Source organism: Artemia franciscana, chromosome 10, assembly GCF_032884065.1.
Source record: "Artemia franciscana chromosome 10, ASM3288406v1, whole genome shotgun sequence".
Taxonomy (NCBI): domain Eukaryota; kingdom Metazoa; phylum Arthropoda; class Branchiopoda; order Anostraca; family Artemiidae; genus Artemia; species Artemia franciscana.
In genome coordinates, this window is record NC_088872.1 from 21178465 (window position 1) to 21195833 (window position 17369).

General features: G+C 29.1%; 1 long non-coding RNA gene across 1 annotated transcript in view; it reads right to left on the reverse strand.

Annotated features, from left to right (window-relative positions):
• Positions 1-17369, reverse strand: part of LOC136031911 (uncharacterized) — a 246470-nt gene that overhangs the window by 79098 nt on the left and 150003 nt on the right. The gene's annotated exons all lie outside the window — the stretch shown is intronic.

Sequence of the window (17369 nt, forward strand, 5' to 3'; positions counted from 1 at the left end):
TAGTTTCCCATTCCCTGAAAGTAATATACACTCAAATATCACATATTCAGCGTTTTTCTCACAGTTACTTCGTTATGCAAGGATTTGTAGTAATTATATTGATTTTAAAAATAGATGTAAAATCTTAAGCCAAAAATTGATATCAAGAGGTTTTTCTGCAAATAAATTAACTTGGCAATTTAAAAAATTTAGTTTTCATTATAACGAACTTTTAAATAAATATCAAAAGAATTATCTAGAAATACTTAAAGAAATTTTTGACTAATTTCGGAGGTTCGAGAAATGTTGTCACAGCGCCATTTATTTTGAATTGTGTTTCTATTTGAGCGGAATTTTTAAAAAATTAGCCACATGGTAAAGATGAATTATATAATTGTTTAGTTCATTCAGGTTTTTTGCAATGTGTTAATATTTGTGATTTGGTAAAATTTATAATATTTAGTTTACCTATTGTTGCTAAAGGGAGGGATATATTAACAGGATAAGCTTGTTTTGGTTTTACTTGGTTGTTTTACATTTGCTGTTTTTTTCATAGACATGTATTTTGGGGGTGATACCTGACGCGGGGATGCCATGGATATTCTGTGGTAGCCACAACACTGTGCTGGGTAGAGAATTTAGAGTGGCGAAACCCTATATAGGCCAGTGTATTCTCCTGATGAGCCCTTATGTTGGGTGTTGCCTCTGAATTATTTGTCTATATTATTTTTTCTATGGTTTGGTAAATGACGACTTATACTTATTGACGACATGACTGCCTGTCCATGGATTATTCTTTATGGTTGATTGTGTGTGGCTATGCTGTTTGACCTATGTGATTGTATGGATGAGTAGGGTTAAGGCCTCATTCAAGTGCTGGTCTATATTAATCACTAATTTAGGAAAACAGTCTTCCTTTTCTCCTTCTGTCTCCTTTTTTTTTTTTTTTTTTTTTTTTTTTTTTTTTTTTTTTTTTTTTTTTTTTTTTTGTGTGTTTGTGCTGTAGCATTGGTGATTTCTCTTTTCATGATATTATTCCAGGTTGGATCCAGTGCTGGTGGAGAAAATTTTTTTAGTTTTCTCCCCGACAGACCTTTACCCTGGTCCAGGTTTTTAACCTGATATTGTTAATTATTGGTGAGATGGCACTTATGCAAATTTCATGTTCTTTCATCTTTTTGCTTATGTATTTATTGACCTATTGACCTTGGCATGTTTTCTGGACTTTGATTGTTGGATTTTGATTTGGATGTTGGTTTGTTTTGGATTTATTTTCAATAACTTTTTATGCAACAAAACACAAATATTAGCCTCGGAACTCGGAACGATTTTTTGAAAGTTGGTAAGTGTAAAAGTCGTTGTTTTCTTTGCCAAGATCATTTTGTCCCACGGACTTCTGTTAAAAGTACATTGTATAATAAAAATTTTGTATGCAAGTTACGTGGTAATGTTAATTGTAGAACAACCAATGTAATTTACCTATTAGAATGTAATAAATGCTGCCTACAATATGTGGGGGAAACAACTAATAATATATATAAAAGATTTTCTGGACACAAGACAACAGTTAATAATGAAAAAACTAATAACTATCTAGTTCAACATTGTAGTAATGGTAAATGTTCCATATCAGATATAACTGTCACAATTTTAGAAAATTTGGAATTAGAAAATTTAAATAAAGAAGAGAAGAATAATAGACTACGTAAACAGGAGGATTTCTGGATCCATACTCTTGGTACAGCTTATCCTTTTGGGTTAAATGATCGTGTAGCAAAATATGGTGACATGTCTCATGTTGTTGTTAAATGTATTGATGGTTTTATGGACCATCCTTCTTTTACTTGTCCTACCAAACGTAAAAAACGATCGAGAGGACATGGGAAAAATAATAGAAAAAATGAATTAGATGTACATATGCTTTCTATAGATCTATGCCAGCTACTTGAATCTAGGGGTATGATTTCTGTAATAAAGTGTCTAAATAATTTATCCAAGAGGAATTTAATCAAACTTTTCTGGATTGTGAAGAATAATACAGCTCTTGATTATAATTTTAAAGTAATATGTGATACAATTTGCATTCTATCTAAAACGAAATTTATTTCAAAAAAGAAAAAGTTCGATAAGATTAGTAATAAGGATAACAGATTATATTTACCTATTAATTTTACTTGTAAGCAGATTGAAGATATTAATTTACCAGAAATTTTAAATCAGCGGCATGTGAAACAGGCCCTTCCTAGTAATTTAAATTATAATGATAGTCCAGTTTTAACTTATAAATTTTCAAAAACTATTGGGCAAATTATTTTTAATTATAATTTAATACTAAAAAAACTAGATAGCGATATAAATTGGAAACCGGTTTGTAATTGTAAGCAACTTGGCCCATTTGTAAATCCTACTTACAAACATGTTATAACAGGGGACTTGTCAATAATAAAGCAAGATGATCTTCAAATTATAATGAATAAAGGGGCAAATTTCCGTCTTTCTCATCATCTGAAACCATCGAGTGTTCTTGATGGCTTGGAAAATGATTTTGATTTATTTATTGATAAGTGGTGTAAGAAAGAGAATAAAAATAAAGAGAGTTTTCAAAGTTGGAAGAATTTAATTATTAGTAGAGTAAGAAATAAAATATATTCTAACTTAAAAAATAGTAACACTAAATCATTATTTTATAATGCGAAGATTAAACAAGCAATTGCTAATCTAAAGAATGAATTTGTAATTGTGCCAGTGGATAAAGCTAATAATAATTTTGCCATAATTTGTCAGAAGCTGTATTGTGATATCTTAAAAAGGGAGTTAGGCACAACTAATGTTTATGAAAAGGTAAATATAGAGGATGAGAATTTAATTGAAAAGACTGAAGAAATACTTTTTAAAAATTTTAATATTAAAATAAATGACAATGATAAAAAGTTCCCTTTCCTATATTGGACTGTAAAATTTCATAAGAATCCCCCTAAACCACGGTTTATTGCTGGAGCAGCTAAATGTCCAACCCGCATTGCTGCTACTGACCTCTCTTTAATTTTAAAGGAAATTGTAAATAAACTTAAAACCTATTGTTCTGGTATTAAAAAATTTTCGAATTTTAATCCATATTGGAGTGTTAATAATTCACTGCAGGTGATAGATTCTTTAACAATGGTTTCAGCTAAAAGAATTGAGTCTTTCGATTTTGCGACAATGTATACTAATTTATCACTCAATTTAGTGTTAGATAATTTAAAAACTGTTATAAAGAAATCTTTCCTCTTATCTAGTAAAAGGTTCTTAAAAATAGACAGTTATAATAAAAAAGCCACATGGACAAACTGCTTTAATACTACAGTTAACTTGAGATGTTACAGCTTGGATATGATTTTTGAGTTATTGGAATTTGTTTTATACAATACTTATATAAGATTTGGGGGTGATTTGTACAGGCAAATTATGGGAATTCCCATGGGGGGAATGCCAGCCCATTTATAGCTGACTTGTTTTTAAGTCAATTAGAATATAAATATATGATGGATAAGAATAATCCAATTAATTTAAAACATGCTTTGTCAAATAATAAAAGATATTTAGATGATATTTTGGTCTTAAATTGTAAGGATTTCATTGATATTTCTAAAAATATATATCCATCAGAGCTTATTCTTGAGCCTAGTCATGGCGCTGGTCATGAAGATCATTTCTTAGATTTAAATATTAATATTTGTGATAATAATAAATTAAGTTTTAAAATGTATAATAAAACGGATGATTTTGATTTTGAAGTGATTAGTTTCCCATTCCCTGAAAGTAATATACACTCAAATATCACATATTCAGCGTTTTTCTCACAGTTACTTCGTTATGCAAGGATTTGTAGTAATTATATTGATTTTAAAAATAGATGTAAAATCTTAAGCCAAAAATTGATATCAAGAGGTTTTTCTGCAAATAAATTAACTTGGCAATTTAAAAAATTTAGTTTTCATTATAACGAACTTTTAAATAAATATCAAAAGAATTATCTAGAAATACTTAAAGAAATTTTTGACTAATTTCGGAGGTTCGAGAAATGTTGTCACAGCGCCATTTATTTTGAATTGTGTTTCTATTTGAGCGGAATTTTTAAAAAATTAGCCACATGGTAAAGATGAATTATATAATTGTTTAGTTCATTCAGGTTTTTTGCAATGTGTTAATATTTGTGATTTGGTAAAATTTATAATATTTAGTTTACCTATTGTTGCTAAAGGGAGGGATATATTAACAGGATAAGCTTGTTTTGGTTTTACTTGGTTGTTTTACATTTGCTGTTTTTTTCATAGACATGTATTTTGGGGGTGATACCTGACGCGGGGATGCCATGGATATTCTGTGGTAGCCACAACACTGTGCTGGGTAGAGAATTTAGAGTGGCGAAACCCTATATAGGCCAGTGTATTCTCCTGATGAGCCCTTATGTTGGGTGTTGCCTCTGAATTATTTGTCTATATTATTTTTTCTATGGTTTGGTAAATGACGACTTATACTTATTGACGACATGACTGCCTGTCCATGGATTATTCTTTATGGTTGATTGTGTGTGGCTATGCTGTTTGACCTATGTGATTGTATGGATGAGTAGGGTTAAGGCCTCATTCAAGTGCTGGTCTATATTAATCACTAATTTAGGAAAACAGTCTTCCTTTTCTCCTTCTGTCTCCTTTTTTTTTTTTTTTTTTTTTTTTTTTTTTTTTTTTTTTTTTTTTTTTTTTTTTTTTTTTGTGTTTGTGCTGTAGCATTGGTGATTTCTCTTTTCATGATATTATTCCAGGTTGGATCCAGTGCTGGTGGAGAAAATTTTTTTAGTTTTCTCCCCGACAGACCTTTACCCTGGTCCAGGTTTTTAACCTGATATTGTTAATTATTGGTGAGATGGCACTTATGCAAATTTCATGTTCTTTCATCTTTTTGCTTATGTATTTATTGACCTATTGACCTTGGCATGTTTTCTGGACTTTGATTGTTGGATTTTGATTTGGATGTTGGTTTGTTTTGGATTTATTTTCAATAACTTTTTATGCAACAAAACACAAATATTAGCCTCGGAACTCGGAACGATTTTTTGAAAGTTGGTAAGTGTAAAAGTCGTTGTTTTCTTTGCCAAGATCATTTTGTCCCACGGACTTCTGTTAAAAGTACATTGTATAATAAAAATTTTGTATGCAAGTTACGTGGTAATGTTAATTGTAGAACAACCAATGTAATTTACCTATTAGAATGTAATAAATGCTGCCTACAATATGTGGGGGAAACAACTAATAATATATATAAAAGATTTTCTGGACACAAGACAACAGTTAATAATGAAAAAACTAATAACTATCTAGTTCAACATTGTAGTAATGGTAAATGTTCCATATCAGATATAACTGTCACAATTTTAGAAAATTTAGAATTAGAAAATTTAAATAAAGAAGAGAAGAATAATAGACTACGTAAACAGGAGGATTTCTGGATCCATACTCTTGGTACAGCTTATCCTTTTGGGTTAAATGATCGTGTAGCAAAATATGGTGACATGTCTCATGTTGTTGTTAAATGTATTGATGGTTTTATGGACCATCCTTCTTTTACTTGTCCTACCAAACGTAAAAAACGATCGAGAGGACATAGGAAAAATAATAGAAAAAATGAATTAGATGTACATATGCTTTCTATAGATCTATGCCAGCTACTTGAATCTAGGGGTATGATTTCTGTAATAAAGTGTCTAAATAAATTATCCAAGAGGAATTTAATCAAACTTTTCTGGATTGTGAAGAATAATACAGCTCTTGATTATAATTTTAAAGTAATATGTGATACAATTTGCATTCTATCTAAAACGAAATTTATTTCAAAAAAGAAAAAGTTCGATAAGATTAGTAATAAGGATAACAGATTATATTTACCTATTAATTTTACTTGTAAGCAGATTGAAGATATTAATTTACCAGAAATTTTAAATCAGCGGCATGTGAAACAGGCCCTTCCTAGTAATTTAAATTATAATGATAGTCCAGTTTTAACTTATAAATTTTCAAAAACTATTGGGCAAATTATTTTTAATTATAATTTAATACTAAAAAAACTAGATAGCGATATAAATTGGAAACCGGTTTGTAATTGTAAGCAACTTGGCCCATTTGTAAATCCTACTTACAAACATGTTATAACAGGGGACTTGTCAATAATAAAGCAAGATGATCTTCAAATTATAATGAATAAAGGGGCAAATTTCCGTCTTTCTCATCATCTGAAACCATCGAGTGTTCTTGATGGCTTGGAAAATGATTTTGATTTATTTATTGATAAGTGGTGTAAGAAAGAGAATAAAAATAAAGAGAGTTTTCAAAGTTGGAAGAATTTAATTATTAGTAGAGTAAGAAATAAAATATATTCTAACTTAAAAAATAGTAACACTAAATCATTATTTTATAATGCGAAGATTAAACAAGCAATTGCTAATCTAAAGAATGAATTTGTAATTGTGCCAGTGGATAAAGCTAATAATAATTTTGCCATAATTTGTCAGAAGCTGTATTGTGATATCTTAAAAAGGGAGTTAGGCACAACTAATGTTTATGAAAAGGTAAATATAGAGGATGAGAATTTAATTGAAAAGACTGAAGAAATACTTTTTAAAAATTTTTATATTAAAATAAATGACAATGATAAAAAGTTCGCTTTCCTATATTGGACTGTAAAATTTCATAAGAATCCCCCTAAACCACGGTTTATTGCTGGAGCAGCTAAATGTCCAACCCGCATTGCTGCTACTGACCTCTCTTTAATTTTAAAGGAAATTGTAAATAAACTTAAAACCTATTGTTCTGGTATTAAAAAATTTTCGAATTTTAATCCATATTGGAGTGTTAATAATTCACTGCAGGTGATAGATTCTTTAACAATGGTTTCAGCTAAAAGAATTGAGTCTTTCGATTTTGCGACAATGTATACTAATTTATCACTCAATTTAGTGTTAGATAATTTAAAAACTGTTATAAAGAAATCTTTCCTCTTATCTAGTAAAAGGTTCTTAAAAATAGACAGTTATAATAAAAAAGCCACATGGACAAACTGCTTTAATACTACAGTTAACTTGAGATGTTACAGCTTGGATATGATTTTTGAGTTATTGGAATTTGTTTTATACAATACTTATATAAGATTTGGGGGTGATTTGTACAGGCAAATTATGGGAATTCCCATGGGGGGGAATGCCAGCCCATTTATAGCTGACTTGTTTTTAAGTCAATTAGAATATAAATATATGATGGATAAGAATAATCCAATTAATTTAAAACATGCTTTGTCAAATAATAAAAGATATTTAGATGATATTTTGGTCTTAAATTGTAAGGATTTCATTGATATTTCTAAAAATATATATCCATCAGAGCTTATTCTTGAGCCTAGTCATGGCGCTGGTCATGAAGATCATTTCTTAGATTTAAATATTAATATTTGTGATAATAATAAATTAAGTTTTAAAATGTATAATAAAACGGATGATTTTGATTTTGAAGTGATTAGTTTCCCATTCCCTGAAAGTAATATACACTCAAATATCACATATTCAGCGTTTTTCTCACAGTTACTTCGTTATGCAAGGATTTGTAGTAATTATATTGATTTTAAAAATAGATGTAAAATCTTAAGCCAAAAATTGATATCAAGAGGTTTTTCTGCAAATAAATTAACTTGGCAATTTAAAAAATTTAGTTTTCATTATAACGAACTTTTAAATAAATATCAAAAGAATTATCTAGAAATACTTAAAGAAATTTTTGACTAATTTCGGAGGTTCGAGAAATGTTGTCACAGCGCCATTTATTTTGAATTGTGTTTCTATTTGAGCGGAATTTTTAAAAAATTAGCCACATGGTAAAGATGAATTATATAATTGTTTAGTTCATTCAGGTTTTTTGCAATGTGTTAATATTTGTGATTTGGTAAAATTTATAATATTTAGTTTACCTATTGTTGCTAAAGGGAGGGATATATTAACAGGATAAGCTTGTTTTGGTTTTACTTGGTTGTTTTACATTTGCTGTTTTTTTCATAGACATGTATTTTGGGGGTGATACCTGACGCGGGGATGCCATGGATATTCTGTGGTAGCCACAACACTGTGCTGGGTAGAGAATTTAGAGTGGCGAAACCCTATATAGGCCAGTGTATTCTCCTGATGAGCCCTTATGTTGGGTGTTGCCTCTGAATTATTTGTCTATATTATTTTTTCTATGGTTTGGTAAATGACGACTTATACTTATTGACGACATGACTGCCTGTCCATGGATTATTCTTTATGGTTGATTGTGTGTGGCTATGCTGTTTGACCTATGTGATTGTATGGATGAGTAGGGTTAAGGCCTCATTCAAGTGCTGGTCTATATTAATCACTAATTTAGGAAAACAGTCTTCCTTTTCTCCTTCTGTCTCCTTTTTTTTTTTTTTTTTTTTTTTTTTTTTTTTTTTTTTTTTTTTTTTTTTTTTTTTTTTTTTTTTTTTTTTTGTGTGTTTGTGCTGTAGCATTGGTGATTTCTCTTTTCATGATATTATTCCAGGTTGGATCCAGTGCTGGTGGAGAAAATTTTTTTAGTTTTCTCCCCGACAGACCTTTACCCTGGTCCAGGTTTTTAACCTGATATTGTTAATTATTGGTGAGATGGCACTTATGCAAATTTCATGTTCTTTCATCTTTTTGCTTATGTATTTATTGACCTATTGACCTTGGCATGTTTTCTGGACTTTGATTGTTGGATTTTGATTTGGATGTTGGTTTGTTTTGGATTTATTTTCAATAACTTTTTATGCAACAAAACACAAATATTAGCCTCGGAACTCGGAACGATTTTTTGAAAGTTGGTAAGTGTAAAAGTCGTTGTTTTCTTTGCCAAGATCATTTTGTCCCACGGACTTCTGTTAAAAGTACATTGTATAATAAAAATTTTGTATGCAAGTTACGTGGTAATGTTAATTGTAGAACAACCAATGTAATTTACCTATTAGAATGTAATAAATGCTGCCTACAATATGTGGGGGAAACAACTAATAATATATATAAAAGATTTTCTGGACACAAGACAACAGTTAATAATGAAAAAACTAATAACTATCTAGTTCAACATTGTAGTAATGGTAAATGTTCCATATCAGATATAACTGTCACAATTTTAGAAAATTTAGAATTAGAAAATTTAAATAAAGAAGAGAAGAATAATAGACTACGTAAACAGGAGGATTTCTGGATCCATACTCTTGGTACAGCTTATCCTTTTGGGTTAAATGATCGTGTAGCAAAATATGGTGACATGTCTCATGTTGTTGTTAAATGTATTGATGGTTTTATGGACCATCCTTCTTTTACTTGTCCTACCAAACGTAAAAAACGATCGAGAGGACATAGGAAAAATAATAGAAAAAATGAATTAGATGTACATATGCTTTCTATAGATCTATGCCAGCTACTTGAATCTAGGGGTATGATTTCTGTAATAAAGTGTCTAAATAATTTATCCAAGAGGAATTTAATCAAACTTTTCTGGATTGTGAAGAATAATACAGCTCTTGATTATAATTTTAAAGTAATATGTGATACAATTTGCATTCTATCTAAAACGAAATTTATTTCAAAAAAGAAAAAGTTCGATAAGATTAGTAATAAGGATAACAGATTATATTTACCTATTAATTTTACTTGTAAGCAGATTGAAGATATTAATTTACCAGAAATTTTAAATCAGCGGCATGTGAAACAGGCCCTTCCTAGTAATTTAAATTATAATGATAGTCCAGTTTTAACTTATAAATTTTCAAAAACTATTGGGCAAATTATTTTTAATTATAATTTAATACTAAAAAAACTAGATAGCGATATAAATTGGAAACCGGTTTGTAATTGTAAGCAACTTGGCCCATTTGTAAATCCTACTTACAAACATGTTATAACAGGGGACTTGTCAATAATAAAGCAAGATGATCTTCAAATTATAATGAATAAAGGGGCAAATTTCCGTCTTTCTCATCATCTGAAACCATCGAGTGTTCTTGATGGCTTGGAAAATGATTTTGATTTATTTATTGATAAGTGGTGTAAGAAAGAGAATAAAAATAAAGAGAGTTTTCAAAGTTGGAAGAATTTAATTATTAGTAGAGTAAGAAATAAAATATATTCTAACTTAAAAAATAGTAACACTAAATCATTATTTTATAATGCGAAGATTAAACAAGCAATTGCTAATCTAAAGAATGAATTTGTAATTGTGCCAGTGGATAAAGCTAATAATAATTTTGCCATAATTTGTCAGAAGCTGTATTGTGATATCTTAAAAAGGGAGTTAGGCACAACTAATGTTTATGAAAAGGTAAATATAGAGGATGAGAATTTAATTGAAAAGACTGAAGAAATACTTTTTAAAAATTTTAATATTAAAATAAATGACAATGATAAAAAGTTCCCTTTCCTATATTGGACTGTAAAATTTCATAAGAATCCCCCTAAACCACGGTTTATTGCTGGAGCAGCTAAATGTCCAACCCGCATTGCTGCTACTGACCTCTCTTTAATTTTAAAGGAAATTGTAAATAAACTTAAAACCTATTGTTCTCGTATTAAAAAATTTTCGAATTTTAATCCATATTGGAGTGTTAATAATTCACTGCAGGTGATAGATTCTTTAACAATGGTTTCAGCTAAAAGAATTGAGTCTTTCGATTTTGCGACAATGTATACTAATTTATCACTCAATTTAGTGTTAGATAATTTAAAAACTGTTATAAAGAAATCTTTCCTCTTATCTAGTAAAAGGTTCTTAAAAATAGACAGTTATAATAAAAAAGCCACATGGACAAACTGCTTTAATACTACAGTTAACTTGAGATGTTACAGCTTGGATATGATTTTTGAGTTATTGGAATTTGTTTTATACAATACTTATATAAGATTTGGGGGTGATTTGTACAGGCAAATTATGGGAATTCCCATGGGGGGGAATGCCAGCCCATTTATAGCTGACTTGTTTTTAAGTCAATTAGAATATAAATATATGATGGATAAGAATAATCCAATTAATTTAAAACATGCTTTGTCAAATAATAAAAGATATTTAGATGATATTTTGGTCTTAAATTGTAAGGATTTCATTGATATTTCTAAAAATATATATCCATCAGAGCTTATTCTTGAGCCTAGTCATGGCGCTGGTCATGAAGATCATTTCTTAGATTTAAATATTAATATTTGTGATAATAATAAATTAAGTTTTAAAATGTATAATAAAACGGATGATTTTGATTTTGAAGTGATTAGTTTCCCATTCCCTGAAAGTAATATACACTCAAATATCACATATTCAGCGTTTTTCTCACAGTTACTTCGTTATGCAAGGATTTGTAGTAATTATATTGATTTTAAAAATAGATGTAAAATCTTAAGCCAAAAATTGATATCAAGAGGTTTTTCTGCAAATAAATTAACTTGGCAATTTAAAAAATTTAGTTTTCATTATAACGAACTTTTAAATAAATATCAAAAGAATTATCTAGAAATACTTAAAGAAATTTTTGACTAATTTCGGAGGTTCGAGAAATGTTGTCACAGCGCCATTTATTTTGAATTCTGTTTCTATTTGAGCGGAATTTTTAAAAAATTAGCCACATGGTAAAGATGAATTATATAATTGTTTAGTTCATTCAGGTTTTTTGCAATGTGTTAATATTTGTGATTTGGTAAAATTTATAATATTTAGTTTACCTATTGTTGCTAAAGGGAGGGATATATTAACAGGATAAGCTTGTTTTGGTTTTACTTGGTTGTTTTACATTTGCTGTTTTTTTCATAGACATGTATTTTGGGGGTGATACCTGACGCGGGGATGCCATGGATATTCTGTGGTAGCCACAACACTGTGCTGGGTAGAGAATTTAGAGTGGCGAAACCCTATATAGGCCAGTGTATTCTCCTGATGAGCCCTTATGTTGGGTGTTGCCTCTGAATTATTTGTCTATATTATTTTTTCTATGGTTTGGTAAATGACGACTTATACTTATTGACGACATGACTGCCTGTCCATGGATTATTCTTTATGGTTGATTGTGTGTGGCTATGCTGTTTGACCTATGTGATTGTATGGATGAGTAGGGTTAAGGCCTCATTCAAGTGCTGGTCTATATTAATCACTAATTTAGGAAAACAGTCTTCCTTTTCTCCTTCTGTCTCCTTTTTTTTTTTTTTTTTTTTTTTTTTTTTTTTTTTTTTTTTTTTTTTTTTTGTGTGTTTGTGCTGTAGCATTGGTGATTTCTCTTTTCATGATATTATTCCAGGTTGGATCCAGTGCTGGTGGAGAAAATTTTTTTAGTTTTCTCCCCGACAGACCTTTACCCTGGTCCAGGTTTTTAACCTGATATTGTTAATTATTGGTGAGATGGTACTTATGCAAATTTCATGTTCTTTCATCTTTTTGCTTATGTATTTATTGACCTATTGACCTTGGCATGTTTTCTGGACTTTGATTGTTGGATTTTGATTTGGATGTTGGTTTGTTTTGGATTTATTTTCAATAACTTTTTATGCAACAAAACACAAATATTAGCCTCGGAACTCGGAACGATTTTTTGAAAGTTGGTAAGTGTAAAAGTCGTTGTTTTCTTTGCCAAGATCATTTTGTCCCACGGACTTCTGTTAAAAGTACATTGTATAATAAAAATTTTGTATGCAAGTTACGTGGTAATGTTAATTGTAGAACAACCAATGTAATTTACCTATTAGAATGTAATAAATGCTGCCTACAATATGTGGGGGAAACAACTAATAATATATATAAAAGATTTTCTGGACACAAGACAACAGTTAATAATGAAAAAACTAATAACTATCTAGTTCAACATTGTAGTAATGGTAAATGTTCCATATCAGATATAACTGTCACAATTTTAGAAAATTTAGAATTAGAAAATTTAAATAAAGAAGAGAAGAATAATAGACTACGTAAACAGGAGGATTTCTGGATCCATACTCTTGGTACAGCTTATCCTTTTGGGTTAAATGATCGTGTAGCAAAATATGGTGACATGTCTCATGTTGTTGTTAAATGTATTGATGGTTTTATGGACCATCCTTCTTTTACTTGTCCTACCAAACGTAAAAAACGATCGAGTGGACATAGGAAAAATAATAGAAAAAATGAATTAGATGTACATATGCTTTCTATAGATCTATGCCAGCTACTTGAATCTAGGGGTATGATTTCTGTAATAAAGTGTCTAAATAAATTATCCAAGAGGAATTTAATCAAACTTTTCTGGATTGTGAAGAATAATACAGCTCTTGATTATAATTTTAAAGTAATATGTGATACAATTTGCATTCTATCTAAAACGAAATTTATTTCAAAAAAGAAAAAGTTCGATAAGATTAGTAATAAGGATAACAGATTATATTTACCTATTAATTTTACTTGTAAGCAGATTGAAGATATTAATTTACCAGAAATTTTAAATCAGCGGCATGTGAAACAGGCCCTTCCTAGTAATTTAAATTATAATGATAGTCCAGTTTTAACTTATAAATTTTCAAAAACTATTGGGCAAATTATTTTTAATTATAATTTAATACTAAAAAAACTAGATAGCGATATAAATTGGAAACCGGTTTGTAATTGTAAGCAACTTGGCCCATTTGTAAATCCTACTTACAAACATGTTATAACAGGGGACTTGTCAATAATAAAGCAAGATGATCTTCAAATTATAATGAATAAAGGGGCAAATTTCCGTCTTTCTCATCATCTGAAACCATCGAGTGTTCTTGATGGCTTGGAAAATGATTTTGATTTATTTATTGATAAGTGGTGTAAGAAAGAGAATAAAAATAAAGAGAGTTTTCAAAGTTGGAAGAATTTAATTATTAGTAGAGTAAGAAATAAAATATATTCTAACTTAAAAAATAGTAACACTAAATCATTATTTTATAATTCGAAGATTAAACAAGCAATTGCTAATCTAAAGAATGAATTTGTAATTGTGCCAGTGGATAAAGCTAATAATAATTTTGCCATAATTTGTCAGAAGCTGTATTGTGATATCTTAAAAAGGGAGTTAGGCACAACTAATGTTTATGAAAAGGTAAATATAGAGGATGAGAATTTAATTGAAAAGACTGAAGAAATACTTTTTAAAAATTTTAATATTAAAATAAATGACAATGATAAAAAGTTCCCTTTCCTATATTGGACTGTAAAATTTCATAAGAATCCCCCTAAACCACGGTTTATTGCTGGAGCAGCTAAATGTCCAACCCGCATTGCTGCTACTGACCTCTCTTTAATTTTAAAGGAAATTGTAAATAAACTTAAAACCTATTGTTCTGGTATTAAAAAATTTTCGAATTTTAATCCATATTGGAGTGTTAATAATTCACTGCAGGTGATAGATTCTTTAACAATGGTTTCAGCTAAAAGAATTGAGTCTTTCGATTTTGCGACAATGTATACTAATTTATCACTCAATTTAGTGTTAGATAATTTAAAAACTGTTATAAAGAAATCTTTCCTCTTATCTAGTAAAAGGTTCTTAAAAATAGACAGTTATAATAAAAAAGCCACATGGACAAACTGCTTTAATACTACAGTTAACTTGAGATGTTACAGCTTGGATATGATTTTTGAGTTATTGGAATTTGTTTTATACAATACTTATATAAGATTTGGGGGTGATTTGTACAGGCAAATTATGGGAATTCCCATGGGGGGGAATGCCAGCCCATTTATAGCTGACTTGTTTTTAAGTCAATTAGAATATAAATATATGATGGATAAGAATAATCCAATTAATTTAAAACATGCTTTGTCAAATAATAAAAGATATTTAGATGATATTTTGGTCTTAAATTGTAAGGATTTCATTGATATTTCTAAAAATATATATCCATCAGAGCTTATTCTTGAGCCTAGTCATGGCGCTGGTCATGAAGATCATTTCTTAGATTTAAATATTAATATTTGTGATAATAATAAATTAAGTTTTAAAATGTATAATAAAACGGATGATTTTGATTTTGAAGTGATTAGTTTCCCATTCCCTGAAAGTAATATACACTCAAATATCACATATTCAGCGTTTTTCTCACAGTTACTTCGTTATGCAAGGATTTGTAGTAATTATATTGATTTTAAAAATAGATGTAAAATCTTAAGCCAAAAATTGATATCAAGAGGTTTTTCTGCAAATAAATTAACTTGGCAATTTAAAAAATTTAGTTTTCATTATAACGAACTTTTAAATAAATATCAAAAGAATTATCTAGAAATACTTAAAGAAATTTTTGACTAATTTCGGAGGTTCGAGAAATGTTGTCACAGCGCCATTTATTTTGAATTGTGTTTCTATTTGAGCGGAATTTTTAAAAAATTAGCCACATGGTAAAGATGAATTATATAATTGTTTAGTTCATTCAGGTTTTTTGCAATGTGTTAATATTTGTGATTTGGTAAAATTTATAATATTTAGTTTACCTATTGTTGCTAAAGGGAGGGATATATTAACAGGATAAGCTTGTTTTGGTTTTACTTGGTTGTTTTACATTTGCTGTTTTTTTCATAGACATGTATTTTGGGGGTGATACCTGACGCGGGGATGCCATGGATATTCTGTGGTAGCCACAACACTGTGCTGGGTAGAGAATTTAGAGTGGCGAAACCCTATATAGGCCAGTGTATTCTCCTGATGAGCCCTTATGTTGGGTGTTGCCTCTGAATTATTTGTCTATATTATTTTTTCTATGGTTTGGTAAATGACGACTTATACTTATTGACGACATGACTGCCTGTCCATGGATTATTCTTTATGGTTGATTGTGTGTGGCTATGCTGTTTGACCTATGTGATTGTATGGATGAGTAGGGTTAAGGCCTCATTCAAGTGCTGGTCTATATTAATCACTAATTTAGGAAAACAGTCTTCCTTTTCTCCTTCTGTCTCCTTTTTTTTTTTTTTTTTTTTTTTTTTTTTTTTTTTTTTTTTTTTTTTTTTTTTTTTTTTTTTTTTTTTTGTGTGTTTGTGCTGTAACATTGGTGATTTCTCTTTTCATGATATATATATTTATATATATATTGGTATCAGAATTCTGTTTTTTGAGTTTCAGTAACTATTGAGCCGGGTCGCTCCTTACCACAATTCGTTACAACGAATTATATTTATCGATAGGCCAACTAGGCTCAGCGGCTTACATTATTCCTGAAATTTTGTGGAATCCCCTGAAAATTTTGCAAAAATGGCAAAAAACACTAGGACCTAGAAGCGTCAAAGCTTTAAATCCGGCCATGGGTGAAACAAAATCTTGAGTTGGTGAGCTTTCAGCAGTCAATATCAGTATATATCAAATATTCAGTTTAATTTATTAGTTCTTACCAAAACTGTTAACTTATTTTGAAAAAAAATTATTTTCAAATGGGGAACTTTCAAAAACTCGAGACTTTGACAATCAAAATAAAACAGAAATTAATTAAAAAAAACTTTCTGAAAAAGAAGCTTTCTAAAGAAAAATAAAGGTCATATTTAACTTGAAGATGAAAAGAAACAGAAAACTACAATAATTTAAACTCAATATGACAGAATCTACTGTCAAAGAATAAAGGGAACCTAAAACGAACAGAAATTAAATAAACAGTCATATCAAAAAAACACAATAGGTGCTAATATAAATGAATAAAAAATTATATTTCAGTAAAATTTATGTTGAATATGCAAATCATTTTAAAACTAAGAAAATTATTTTGCTATTGAAGCATAAATGAAACCCGAAATGAACAGAAATTAAATAAACAATCAATGTAAACAAACATACAATAGGCACTACTATAAATGAGTAAATAAATCTTGAAACAAGTGAACCTTAAATTGAATTTGTAAATCAAACTTGAAACTAACAAAATTTCTACAAACAAAGGTTTGGGTTTTTCCTCCTTCTTTCACTGTAAAAGTCTAAAACCTACAGCGTCATAGGCGCTTTACTGAAAACAAATTATGTTGCAAATATTTTCTTTTGCATTTATTACAACATTGAAAATAAATGTTTAATATATTGAACATTCAGTTTGATTTTTTTGTACTTTTCAAGACTGTTCAAGATACATGTAGTTTTCAGTAAAGAGCACAATGACGGAGTAGGTTTTAGACTTTTACAGTGAGAGAAGACTTTTACTCTCACTGTAAAAGTCAGATTACAGTCTCTCACTGTAAAAGTTAGAATATGGAAACAAAAAGAAAAATAAAGGAGAAAAACAAAACTAAAAAAATAAAAATAAAAAAAAAACTAAAAAGAAAAAAAACTAAAAAAACTAAAAAAATGTAAAACCAAAAAAAACTAAAAAGAAAAAA